The sequence below is a fragment of the Nanorana parkeri genome, unplaced genomic scaffold (genome assembly GCF_000935625.1).
Source record: "Nanorana parkeri isolate BGI_ZX_2015 unplaced genomic scaffold, ASM93562v1 scaffold1366, whole genome shotgun sequence".
Lineage (NCBI taxonomy): Eukaryota > Metazoa > Chordata > Amphibia > Anura > Dicroglossidae > Nanorana > Nanorana parkeri.
In genome coordinates, this window is record NW_017307634.1 from 124,887 (window position 1) to 138,073 (window position 13,187).

Genomic DNA, 13,187 nt, shown 5'->3' on the forward strand with positions numbered 1-13,187 from the left:
TGTGTCCCGTCTCTGTGCGTGTACCAGGACCTCTCGTATCTTAGCCACCTTTTCTACTCATCAGTCTTGGCAGCCTATTGCTCAGATTTTGGATAAACCACTTTGGGGTTCCTCTCGTCTCTCGCGGGCAGTTCCGCTTCTATATGTTGAGTTTGTGTTATTCTAGTCCGGGGTTTAGGTGGCCCCATGATGTAACCCCTGCCAATCCCCTACCGGAGACAGCAGAGGACTGGAAGAGAGACACAAGAGAAAAGAAAAGAGAGAAACGAAGAAAATAGAAACAAGTTACAAGAGAGAAAGCTCCACTTCGCTTCCCCACTGGGGGCCCCACCTCCATGCATGAGTTGGTCCCAGTGTCTCTCAGACCACCCATTGGCCTATATCTAGGGGGTGCCCTTTCCTACTCAGTCGCCCTTCCACCACTCCAAAGTTGTGGAACTACAGCAAAACACCGTCCAGGGTGATCCTGTTTGATCGCTAGGAGCTCCTCCATCTCACAGATGTGCCCCACCTGTTGGATCCACTCCCTCACCGTGGGGGCTCTAGTCTCCTTCCATAGTCTAGGTATAAGCGACCTAGCAGCATTGATCATATGCTTCTTCAGGGATTTAACTGTGTTCCCCCTGCCCTGTTCTGGAAGGTGCAGCAATAGAACCTCTCTACTCAAGATCTTACCCATCAGTTCATGTATCCCCCTCCAAAATGGTTGGAGAGCGGCACATGACGAAAAGATATGTATCGGAGATCCCTTTTCAGTTTTGCAACGCCAGCATTCTGCTGGAATTGTGGAATCCATCTTATGCAGAATCTCAGGCGTTCTATACCAACGAGTAAGTATTTTGAAATTGGTCTCCTGTGCTTTACTACTCACTGAGCATTTATGTATCCCCTAACAAACCTTTTCCCAAGTCTCTTCTGAAATCTGCTGTGCTAAGTCAACCTCCCATCGCTGTCTCAGAGTCCGTGTCCTAAGGGGTGTAGAGTCTGTTAGTAATGCATAGAGCCAGGATATCAGATGCCTGGAAGGTCCCCGACCAGTGCAGGCCTGTTCAAAGGGTGTCATAGCTCTGGCAAAGTCTCCCCTCCCGGCAGTCAGGTAATGACGCACCTGCAGATATAACCACCAGGGAACCTGCCCACCGCGGGCCATCTCCAGTAGGTCTGCTCTGTCTAGGAACTTCTGGTTCCTGAAAAATGTATGTGCTGTTAGTAAACCCCTGGCGCCGCCATTGGCGTACAAACTCCGCTGTAGAGTCTGCTGGGAATGCCCTATTATCTGTCAATGGAGTGAGAGGGCCCTCAGGGGTGGTCAGTTGCCTCTTGCATATGAGACAGGACATTGCATGCACGGATGCTTCAATAAGAGGGTACAGCCGCAGTTCCGGGTGCCTATATTTATCCCCTAACCACGTGGCCGAGGTCAGGGGCTGTGGGGTCCACTTCACTTCCATAATCACCCATAGTTTAGTGCTGCCATTCACATGCCAATCCACTATCCTGTTCAGGTGGCACGCCCTATAGTACCCGCCTATGTCCGGCACCCCCATTCCCCCCTTTGACTTGGGGGCTTTCAGCAGGGCCCACGACACTCTCGGGTAGGGCAGTAGCTACCATGGGGCAAGTGAGGCACTCGCCTCAGGCACAGCTGAGAGGGGGCGCAAGGAAAAAAATGTATGCCATTTTGGATTTGGCCACCAGCGCATTCTGAAGGCCAGGGGTATGACGTCACATACCGCACACGTCTGTTGGGGGGCACAATTTTCTGTTCTTGCCTCGGGCGCAAAAGGAGCTAGCTACGGCTCTGCTCTCGGGTGTCTATCTTGCCAGACAAAACGTCTGAATTCCGTGTCTATGTGCTTAAGGAACGGTCCGGACAATCGGATCGGTATGGTCTGGAACAAATATAGTAGTTTTGGCAGTACAATCATTTTGACCAGTGCTGCTCTACCAAACCACGATACAGATAGAGACCTCCATTGCTGAAGGTCCCTCTTGACTGCGGCCAAGAGCGGCTGGAAACTCAGTCTGTAAAGATCTACTGTGGAGGAAGTAAGATAAATTCCCAAGTATTTTATGGCCTGCTGTTCCCAGCGTTCCCGGAATGAGCTCTGAAGATCTGCAATGCATTCGTCCCCACCCTTTAGGACGAGAGCTTCTGATTTCGTGTAGTTGATAGAAAGATTAGATAAATCTCCTTACTCCTTAAACAGTTGAAAAAGCTTTCCCATGGATGACCTGGGGTTCGTCAGAAAAAACAACACATCGTCTGCATAAGCTGCCACCTTATGCTCTACCCCCTGATGGAAGACCCCCTGTACCTCGGTTCGGCCTGCCCCATACGGAGAAATGGTTCTAATATCAGTATGAAGATAATGGGGGATAGGGGACATCCCTGCCTTGTACTGTTTGAGATCTCAATTGGTGCGGACATGGAGCCCGTGGTAAGGACCCTTGCCCATGGTTCCAAGTATATCGACCCTATCCATCCCTTAATTTGCCGGCCGAGACCAATATGCTTAAGGACCTCCAGCATGAAATCGCATGCGACCCTGTCGAACGCCTTCTATATCCGTGGAAAGTACAATCGCCTGCGTTGGCCCTGCCTCCAACAGGTGGATCAGGTTAATTGCCTGTGTCGTATTGTCCCTGGCCTCCCGGCTCGGGACAAAACCCACCTGCTGTTGTCCTACCAACTGGGGTATGTGCGGCAGAAGGCGGTTCGACAGATCTTGGTGAACAGCTTCAGGTCCCCATTCAGCAAGGATATGGGTCTGTAGCTCGAGCATATCTGGGGGTCCTTGCTGTCTTTGGGGATAACTGTTACATAACCGTGCCTCCAATGACTGGCGAGGGAGTATGGATCCCCACCGGATGCCATTGAAAGCAGCGAGGAAGTGTGGTCCTAGTATGTCCTTGAATGTTTTGTAATATTGGGACGGTAGGCCTGGGCTCTTCCCCGGTTCGTTTGGGAAAGCGCTACCGTCCATTTGGTTTCTGTAATAGGGGAGGCCAGGGCCGCGGATACCTGAGATTCCAATTTGGGCATCTGGGAGTTTTGTATGTAGGTGCGAATGTCCCGAAGTCTAGTGGCCTGCTGGGTCGTGTCTCGTGACGACGGGGGGTGTAAATTATAGAGATCACTAATATTCCCTGAAGCATTCTACAATTTTGGGGGGCGACGAAGTCAGGGAGTTCGATTTGTTCTTCATGAACCTGATATGGGAGCGGTACAATCTTGACTTCACCGATTGTGCCAGAAGTTTACCAGATTTGTTACCGCCCTCATAATAAATCCCGCTGCGAAGGGTGAATGCCCTCCGTATACCACTATCCACCGCTATTTTGAGCTCCTTCCTGGCCTCTACCAGTTTCTGCAGTGTCTTAGTTGCCAAGGATTCTTTGTGGAGGGCCTCTAGCTTGGAAACTCTGTCATATAGAGTTCGCACCCTTGCCTCCCTCTCTTTTTTCTTCTGAGCTGCCAGCGCAATGCAGCGGCCCCTCAGAAAGCATTTATGCGCCTCCCACACGGTCATCTGTGAAGACACACTTCCTACGTTAATTGCAAAGTATGTCTTTAGGTAATTTGCTATCGAGTCCACCACTCCACTATCTGCTAAAAGTGAGGTGTTCATTCTCCATGTCGATGTCTTAGGCATGGGGGTTTGCAGCGAGAGGGGTGTCACTGTCGGGGCGTGGTCAGAGGTAGTAATGTGTAATATGGACGCCGAGGTAAGTCTAGGGAGGTCCCTTTGGGTGACAAAGATATAGTCGATTCGGGAATATTTGTTGTGTAGAGTCGAAATATTCGTATAGTCTCTACTCTCTGGATGTAAAGTACGCCAGGTGTCACATAACCTGAGATCATTAAGTTTGGACTTCAGAAACTTAAGGGTTCTATATGGCAAGGAGGATTTCCTGTTCGAGGTATCTACCAGGGGGTTAAGGCCACATTAAAGTCCCCTCCCAAAATTATCATCCCCTTAGCCAGCGTGGACAGTTTGGATATTAAGCCACTTAAAAAGCGTGCGTGATTTTTGTTGGGAAAGTACGCATTTGCGATCGTGTCGGGTGGTCATCTATTTTCCCTTGCAGAATTAGAAATCTACCTTCCGGGTCGGCACACTCCTCCTCCACATCCAAAGAAACCGAGCAGTGTATCAAAATTGACACCCCACTCGATTTATTGGACGCAGTCGTCGAGTGGTACGCCCCCGGGTACAGGTGCGCTCCAAACTTCGATACTTTCCCATGTTTAAAATGCGTTTCCTGTAATAACGCAATGGAGACCCTGGCTGCCTTTAGATCCCCTAGGACTCTGGCCCTCTTCTCCGGGGAGTTTAGACCCTTCACATTGAAGGAGAGAATTATCAAATCGGTCTGTTGAGCCATGGCACCTGGATCAACCGTACTATATAATCGTAAGTCCTACGCGGTGTTTAGTATCCCCAGCGGGCGAAGCAGCAAAATCAGTAGAAGAGAAGGTGCAGGAATAGTGAGAAAGAGAGTACAGAAATACAGAAAAAAGGCTCCCAGCTTCACTCATAGATGGGTCTGGGTCAGTATGAGAGACAGAAGAGTAAAACAAACAATGTCTATATAGGTACCCCTATCCAGGGCTAAATGGCAGCTGGAGAAGACGAATCGTCGATCCCAGGGCCTTGCCCGGTTACAGTTTGCAGGGAACAATAGGGGGCGAAGCCTTGCCTACGGACACACAGCCATTAGCAAGTTACCCCTCTTTGTGTTACGTGGTCAACAGTCACAGAAAAACAATTAACGTGAACCAGAGGTCCGGCCCCTTGAAGGGGGGATCCATCATTAATAATAAAACATTTGAACCAACCATCATGAAAAGCAGGCACCAAGCGTGTAGTATAGTATGTAGTATAGTAAGGCCTGTTTAACCCTTGGATTCAGGGTTCTACCCATTATCCACCCCCCCACCTACTAGCTGATCCCATCTCTGGACACAAAAGGGGAGCCCCTCAATCCTACTTGAATCCCTTCTTTTTTTTTGGGGGGGGGGCATTGCAACAGTGTAGCTCCCTTAGTACCCTGCCCCTCTATAGACTATGTGTGACCTACGTGCCAGCTCGGGTTGAAACGACCCGTCCTGCAGAGACCCGTTGGACTTACGCAATAAACCTAGTGAGGGCATTTGGAAAAACAGCCTAGGACCGTGCCTTTAGGGTCAGATAATACCCGTTTGGTGGCAACAGAGGCGGGGTGGAGACGACCCGCGCCGTAGAACAATCCCCAATGGGATTGCAGCAGCAAAAGAATATCCATATGGGTGCTGTCTCTGGGGCCCACCACCCCAGCAGTGGCCCGCTAGCCGGAGCCCACCTTGCCGTCCCCTCCAATACACACCCTGCATCAGGCCCGGGGAGCACTCGGGTGCCATCTCAAGGGCATTTAGGCTGGCCTCTTCTCCCTCCCCTTCCACCCAACATACCGCCTCATACCATAGATCATTACAGTTCGCTCAGTGTCTTCATTTGGGCGCCAAGAAGGGGAGAGAGCAGCCCATGACTGCGACCCTGCTCCCGGAGTTGGCTAGACTGTAGGCCCCTGTCCAGCAAATCTCAATGCATGTCAGCTTAGCTATAATCCGTTCCCGCCAGTCGTCGGTCCATGACTTGGGTCTCCGAAGTCTTGGAGGGCGTCCCAGCCCGAAGACCACAACGATGATGTCTCTGGAGACTAAACTAGGGATTCCAAGTGCAGCCACAAAACTAGCCACTTTCCAAAACAAACTCCAACAGTGTAAAGCAAAGGCAAACTGTGCGTTCACATTACCGACCAACGGGCCGGAGTCCACTGCGCGATTCTCTAGGGTGAGCGGGGGGCAATGCTGTTGGCGTCTTCTCGTAGGCGAGGGAGAGATTCTTCCCCTACCTCCTCCTGCTGCCTCCGGGGACGCGATCTAGATGGTCTGGGGGATCCCGGTCGTGGGCGGGGTGGTGTTGCCCAGTCTCTCGGCTCATCCCCCTCTGGGGATCCCTGTGCCCCCCCGTAGATCCACATACCAATTGGGGATCAGCACCTCCGGAATATCCAAGCGGCTGCAGAATTCCGGCACGTCCTCAGGTAGGCGATTCGTGGCCGTCTGTCCTCTGTGGGTCGCCGTCAGGCAGAATGGGAACTGCCAGCGGTAAACGATGCCTCTGTCACGTAAGCAAGCCAGGAGAGGGCGCAGAGCCCTGTGCTGCTGTAAAGTGATCACCGATAGATCCTGGAATAGCTTTCCAGTCAATCTTCCAGTCAATTTCCTCAATCTCCAGTGCTTCTCTGGTCCTGGCCTTCTGGAGAATCTCCTCCTTCAAAAGGGAAGCTATGTAAGCAGCAGATGATATCTCTGGGCACGTCGTCGGCTGCAGCCCTCAGCTTCAGGGCCCTGTGTGCTCTGAAGAGCTCAATGGGCGATTCCGCTGGGCGCTCCAGCAAGTCATTGAAAATGTCTCAGCGTGTCGGGTATAGCATTTGATAGGACCGTCTCAGGGATCCCCCTAAGTCTGATGTTGGCTCTACGGCCCCTGTTATCCAAGTCCTCTAGATGCCTCCGCATCTCAATCAGGTTACGGGCTGTGGCATCATTCTGCCCCTGGAGACGAGTAATCGCCTTGTCTCTGTTACGGCCCGCCTGTTCCACTGTCGCCAGGCGGTTTCCGACATCTTGGATGTCCCGTCTTAGCTCCGAAACTGCATCACAAAGGGCCGCTTTGATATCGGAGGCTACTGAGGAGAGCTCCGATTTGGTCGGTAGGTTATGCAGGCAAGAGGGCATCTGGAGCTCGGGCGTGTCACCCTCGGCGTGTTGCGGGGCCTTTACCTTGTCTGGCCTATTCTGGGTAGACGCCATATTGGGCGAGGCCGAGTCCCCTGTGTCCGACTTCTCGGATCTGAAAATGTCCGGGACTTGCTTGCCTGGTCTTGTCTTTGAGGGTGTCTGGACCCTGGTAGTCCTGCTTCCCAATCTTCATGGTGATCAAAAAGAGCAAAAGTAGCTTCGTATGGGTCCCGTGTGGCCGGAGCTCTCAACTCAAGCTGCCATCAGTCTCACGGTGCAGACCACGCGCCACCCCGCTCCTTGCTTGTGCAATTTGAGGCTACTCTCCATAAGGCCTTGGACAAGGTCTCCACACAAATCACATCACAGCTCATAAAGGAAATCAGAGATGTGGGCAAACGCACATCCACTCTTGAATCCCGATGTAATGACATCACTACAATTATAGAGGGACACGAGGACGATTTGGAACTGAGATCCTTGAACCTTTCTCTCCTCACACAACTGGAGGATTCTGAGAACCGGGACCGCGGGTCCAACCTGCGTATTAGAGGGGTCCCGGAATCGGTCCTGGATCTGCACTCCACGATAACGGCGCTGTTTCAGGAACTGGCATCTGATATTCCCATTGAGCGCCTAGAATTTGACAGGATTCACAGAGCGCTATCACGTTGCGTGCCCGAGGCCCCCCCGCGTGATATTATTGTGCGCCTCCATTACTATCGATCTAAAGGAAGACTTCTCCAAGCAGCGAGAGATGCTGGGACCCTCCAATTCCAGGGCTTCACATATCAGATATTCTCTGATCTCTCACCTGCTACCATCGCCAGACGGAGGGAGTACAGACCCCTTTTCCAGGTGCTGCAAGCCAAAAAGATAAGGTATAGATGGGGTTTCCCCTTTAAATTGCAGTTCTTCGGGGGCGTTGCCTGAACATGGCACCGAGCAGACGTGAGTGAGGAGAGGTCCACGGAGTGATTGAGTTTATTGCAGCTGACGCCATTTCGTCCTATGTTTAGAGGTACCAGAAAGTTGCTGACCCCCCGTGCCCCTCCCCGCCCACGTGTGCAGGCACGTTTGGACGCCTTTCTATCCCACCCGGCTACGGGAGTCCGGACCCAAGCCGCGCGGTCCTCTGGCACCAGCGTGGCGTGCGGACACGCCGGGGCAATCGCCTGCTACGGCCCCAGTAAACTCTCCTCCAGAGGCCCCCCCGACCCGGATGGATCAGCCGGCATCCCCACCTAGTTCCTTACCCGATCCAAAGCTTGGTCTGGAGGAGTCGGCCTCGCAGGGGTTCCTGCGAGCATCGGGTGGCTCGGACCTGTCTGGCAGGCCGGACCTGTGTGCCATGCTGGCAGCGCTCCCGACCAGGGACAACATGCCGGCCATGATCACACAAATAGCGGCCACCCTCCGTGCGGATCTCGCGGAGGTAAGGGAAGGGGTCGCCCAGCACGCACATCGCATAGAGGCGTTAGAGACTGCAGATACCTCACTGCTGGCCCGAGTCTCCCAGTTGGAGGATTCCATGTTGAAGCAGAAGGCCCAGACGATCCAACTCCAGCTGCGGCTAGAAGACACACCGAAAATCGTAACCGCCGCAACGACTTGCCGCTGAGGGGGATTCCCGGACCTACAGGCGGTCCGGACTTAAGGGCGGCTGTGACAGCTATATTTAATGGCCTGCTAGGTAAGCCCCCGACGGACCAGATGGAACTTGACTGGGTACACAGGACCCTAGGCCCCAGAGGACCCGATGCGAACAGGCCTAGAGACGTGCTGTGCCGTGTGCACTTCTTCAATGTCAAGGAGGAAATCCTCCGCAATGCATGGAGACAAGGTACGGTGGACTTTGACGGGGCTGACGTCCAGATCTATCCTGATGTGTGCCCTCAAACCCTATACCATAGGCGCCTTCTCAAGCACCTTACGGATCAACTCCAGGCTAGAGGTGTCCCTTATCGTTTGGGTTATCCATTCTCTCTGACGACCGGTCCTTTAGACTGTCTCACCCACGCCAACTACCGGACCTGGCGGGTTTCCTTGACTGTGAGCCCCTCTCACTGCCAGACTGGCTGGAATCTCTTCTGCGGAGGTCGTGGCCACCGCGCCCAATAGACCATCGGGGCCCCAGATGTGCTCGCCATCGATCCACGTCCAGGCCCACGAGACAGGAACGCCCAGGGGAGTGACCTGGTCCTGTCAGCTTTTCGCGCAGACAGGGCTGGGACCGGATCAGGCCCCACGTATGCTTTTAGCCTCCGGGTTCATTGCCAATGGGGCGTTTGGCTGTCCAAGATTTTGGTATGCTCTCCATATCTCACTCTATTGGCTGCTTGTGTTTAGCCTTTTTTCCCCAAGTTTCAGGTGTTTCCTCTCCGTGTTGGAGTTAAGCCATAGGAGCACCTGGGTTATATCTGTCTACTCTTACGTTGCTTTTCTCTTTCCTGCACTAGCTGTCCTGTCCTAGTGATTGTCCTGTTGCTCAAACAGTGTCTTTGTCCAGTCTCCCTTAGTGTTTTCTGTGCCCAATCCCGGGACGCCAAGAGCTGACTGATGAGCGGGGAACCCCGCGTCCGTGAATTGAGCCCACCGGACTGACCTGGAGACGACCTTCCGTGATCGACTGAAGTGGTGCCGCTGGAGCGGTGAGTTAAGCTACATATCATGCCGATTGTCAATGTTACCTCCTTTAATGTTAGGGGGCTTCATGCCCCCGAAAAGAGATCGAATTTACTGAACGAGCTGTGGAGACAGAGGTCTCATGTAGCATTCATACAAGAGACTCATTTCACAGTTGGACAGATTCCCAAATTAGGAGACCACAGATATTCCACGTCTTACCATGCCCCATCCCTGGATTCTAAGTCCAAGAGGGTGAGCATTGTATTGGCCAAGTCCTTGCCATGGAAATATGTAGACGCATATGCAGACCCGGAGGGGAGAATGCTGTTAGTTAAAGGGTATCTACATGGCAACAGGGTGACCTTGGCCACAGTGTATGCCCCTAACTCTGGACAGGTGCCCTTCCTAGAATCCTTCTGGTCGCAGGTGGTGACGTTCGCAGAAGGACTGTGGATCCTGGGGGGGATTTCAACATGGTGCTAGACCCTGCATTAAACTCCACGAGGGGGATCTCACAAATCTCACACGCCCAGAGGAAAAGAGTCAAACGGTTCGATGTTCGACCTCCAGCTGGTGGACCCCTGGCGCATTAATGACCCCACTGGCAGGGATTATACACATATGTCAGCCCCGCACCAATCCTATTCACGCATAGATTTCTTTTTGATTCAGCACGCAGCGCTGCCCCTTCTGACCATAGGGACTTCTGCCTATCTGATCACTCCCCAGTGCATCTTAGTATGCTTGTGGGAGAATGTATTCGCTCGCCGTTTACGTAGCGGTGAACGAATCCCTGTTGCAAGACGAAGTAATCCTTGCGGACCTTAAAACGGAGCTCGCACACTACTTTAGGGACAATGCATACATACCCTCCATCCGCACGTCTGAGGGCCTATTGGTCTCCAGATCTAAAGAAATAGCACGACAATTCCACTCGTTCTACACTGACCTATATAACCTGCACCAGGACGCCGGACAGACTGGGTCCTCGCCACGGACCCAGGCGGTCCGAGCATACCTGACCGACTCGGGCATGCCCCACCTGCCCAAGTCGGCTGCACAGAGCATGGAGGAGCCCATCTCGGTGGTGGAGTTTGAGACAGCCCTGAAAACTATGAAACCTGGGAAGGCGCTGATGGACTAACTCTGGTCTATTACAAATCCTTTCAGGATCTCCTTGGACCCACTTCTCGGAGGCCTTCAATTCACTTCTTGGGGAGGAGGTGGTCTGAGCTTCCCTGACCCAGTGTTGTACTATAAAGCGGCACACCTGTTGGTGGTAGTTGATTGGTGCTGTAACTCCAAACATAAGCTGTGGGTAGACCTGGAACAATTGGATTGCAATCCGCCCCTGCAAAGTGTACCTTGGATCTATCCCAAATTGCCGCTCTCGTACTGGTCGAACCCTCTGGTTCGGGCCACGATGAAGGCAACAAGCGGGTCATTGCCCAACCCAGGTCTTTCCCCGCAGCCCTCACCTCTCGTGCCACTGACTGGGAACCCGCATTTCCCCCCAGGTCTGCACACCCCACTGGCAAGGTCCTTGACCTCGTCGGCCCATACTAGATTGTATCAGTTCCAAGAGTCAGACCAGTGGCTGTCTCTAGTTTAGATTAGGGACTTGACTGACCCGCCCGTGGGTTTCTGGAGTGCCCTACAGATACTCCACTTCCTAGACACGAGCTGGGGACCCCCCTCTACGACCGCTAACAGACTTCGAGAGATTGTGTGAAAAGGCGGAGCCAGTGAGACACATGCTGTCGCACCTGGTCGAATGTCTCCGTAGCCCACCGGATCTCCCTCCTCCTTACTTTGTCAGGCAATGGGCCGTGGACCTGGGAGTGGCGTTTAGCCCCGAGCAGGTGGACCGTATGTTGCACTTTGCCCTTAAATCCTCAGTGTCAACTAAATATCAGGAAGCGGGATACAAACTGTTGACCCGATGGTATAGAGCCCCAAAGGCTCTACACGCTATGTACCCGGCGGTACCAGCGACATGTTGGCGATGTGAGGAGGAGGTGGGTTCCCTACTGCACGTCTTTTGGGAATGCCCTGGAGTTGCTCCATTCTGGTCCTAGATTGCCACCCTTGTCCAGAAGATCAGGGGCATGACCCTCCCTTTTACTCCTGCAGTGTATCTCCTCCACCTGGCGCCGCTATCGCGGAAAACATATAAAACGCTCCCTACTGATCCACTTACTGAATGCGGCTCGGGCGTGTATCCCAGCATTGTGGAGGCAATCCCGACCACCCTCGGTGGCGATGTGGGTGGGAAGAGTCGAGGAGATCAGGCTGATGGAGGACCTGACCTCATCAATCCGTAGGACCCAGCACAAATTTATGGCTACCTGGGCAGCATGGTATCTGTTCAGAGATTCTTCGGAGTTCCCCCAGGTCAGCCGGGGGTGAGTCACAGGTGGCGGTGCCCTCGAGAGGGAGGCACTCATGGACCGGGACTTGGGCTGTGTCTTCCCCTTCCCTGGATGTCTTGTTTTCGTGATTTTTGTATTCTTCTTCTCTTTGTCTTGTTGTTCTCTTTCCTTTGCTCTCTTTGGGTAAACTTGGAACGATCCGCTCCAACTGTGGGATAGTATCCTTGGTAGCATAGTTATGTTTTTTATACATAAGTCCCATGTCAGTAAAACGGAAAAGGTCATGGGAGTACTGATGCAGACCGACAGTTATGTTATGTAAGTGAGCAGTTTGAGGGGTCTGGCCGGGCCCGACAGATTTGTGTGTATAAAGCTGTAGACGTGTGCAAATGTATGATTATGCCTGGCCACAAGGGCCATATGCTTTACAGTTCTGTACAGTGCTCTTATGTTTGTATAAATAAAGAATAAAAAAAAAACAATTGCAGTTCTTCTATCATGGGAAAACTCATACCTTCACCAACGTGGATGAGATGAAGGAATGTCTGGATTCCCTGCATTTGTTGGGACGTACTGATGCTGTATCAAAAGACGGTCCCCCTCCGCCCATATTTCAGTGATTCCAAAAGATGGCAAAGACCCTTCCTCTTGTAGCAGCTACCGTCCTATATCTCTTCTGAACACCGACCTGAAGCTATTCACCAAAATATTAGCAACGGTCCCCCTTCGTTCCCTCCACTCACCGGGAGAGAGAGCCCTCTCCGCCCTTCGATTAATCTACGTGTACCCTCTGCGAACCAACGAATGGCACCAACGAATGGCACCACATTCTCCTTCAACTCCTGGGACATTCGGATGATTTTGCTATCGGGACTGCATTGTTACTCAGTCTTGGAGCGTTATTACTCTCCATCAGGACAATGTCACCGTTGGAGTTGTGCTCAGTCGCTGTGGCCGTTGCCCAGACTGGATGGTCGATGTCCTACCCAGTCTCACACTGCACTGCAAGCCGTGATTGTTAACGTTTCTTATTTTTCCAAGACCTCCGTCTCTTTTTTTTCTTGACAAAGTTTGATACTATTCTGTTATCATATTTGAATACTGTTGGGCCCCTTTGGCGCTGGATAACCTCCTAGGGCCTGTTGGCCTTTGTGGTGATTCACTGGTGCCAGACCGGGCCGTACTATTTCAGTTTCTATATGATTACCTTGGTTTTTGTTTTCTTTGGTCTTATATGGGTATGCCTTAAGGACACGTTGATGTATACATGCATATGTTTCAAGATTTGGAGGCCTTATTAGCCCTAGTTTGTTATGGTTAGCAGGTCTGTCTCCCGTTCTGGTACCCCCCAAGCACCCTGCCTTTCACTACCTCGGACTTGGAGTTTACCCGAGTCC

General features: G+C 52.4%; 1 protein-coding gene across 3 annotated transcripts in view; it reads right to left on the minus strand.

The window, feature by feature from the left end:
- The window catches only part of PRKCD (protein kinase C delta), a 156,825-nt gene that overhangs the window by 99,448 nt on the left and 44,190 nt on the right, over positions 1 to 13,187 (minus strand). The gene's annotated exons all lie outside the window — the stretch shown is intronic.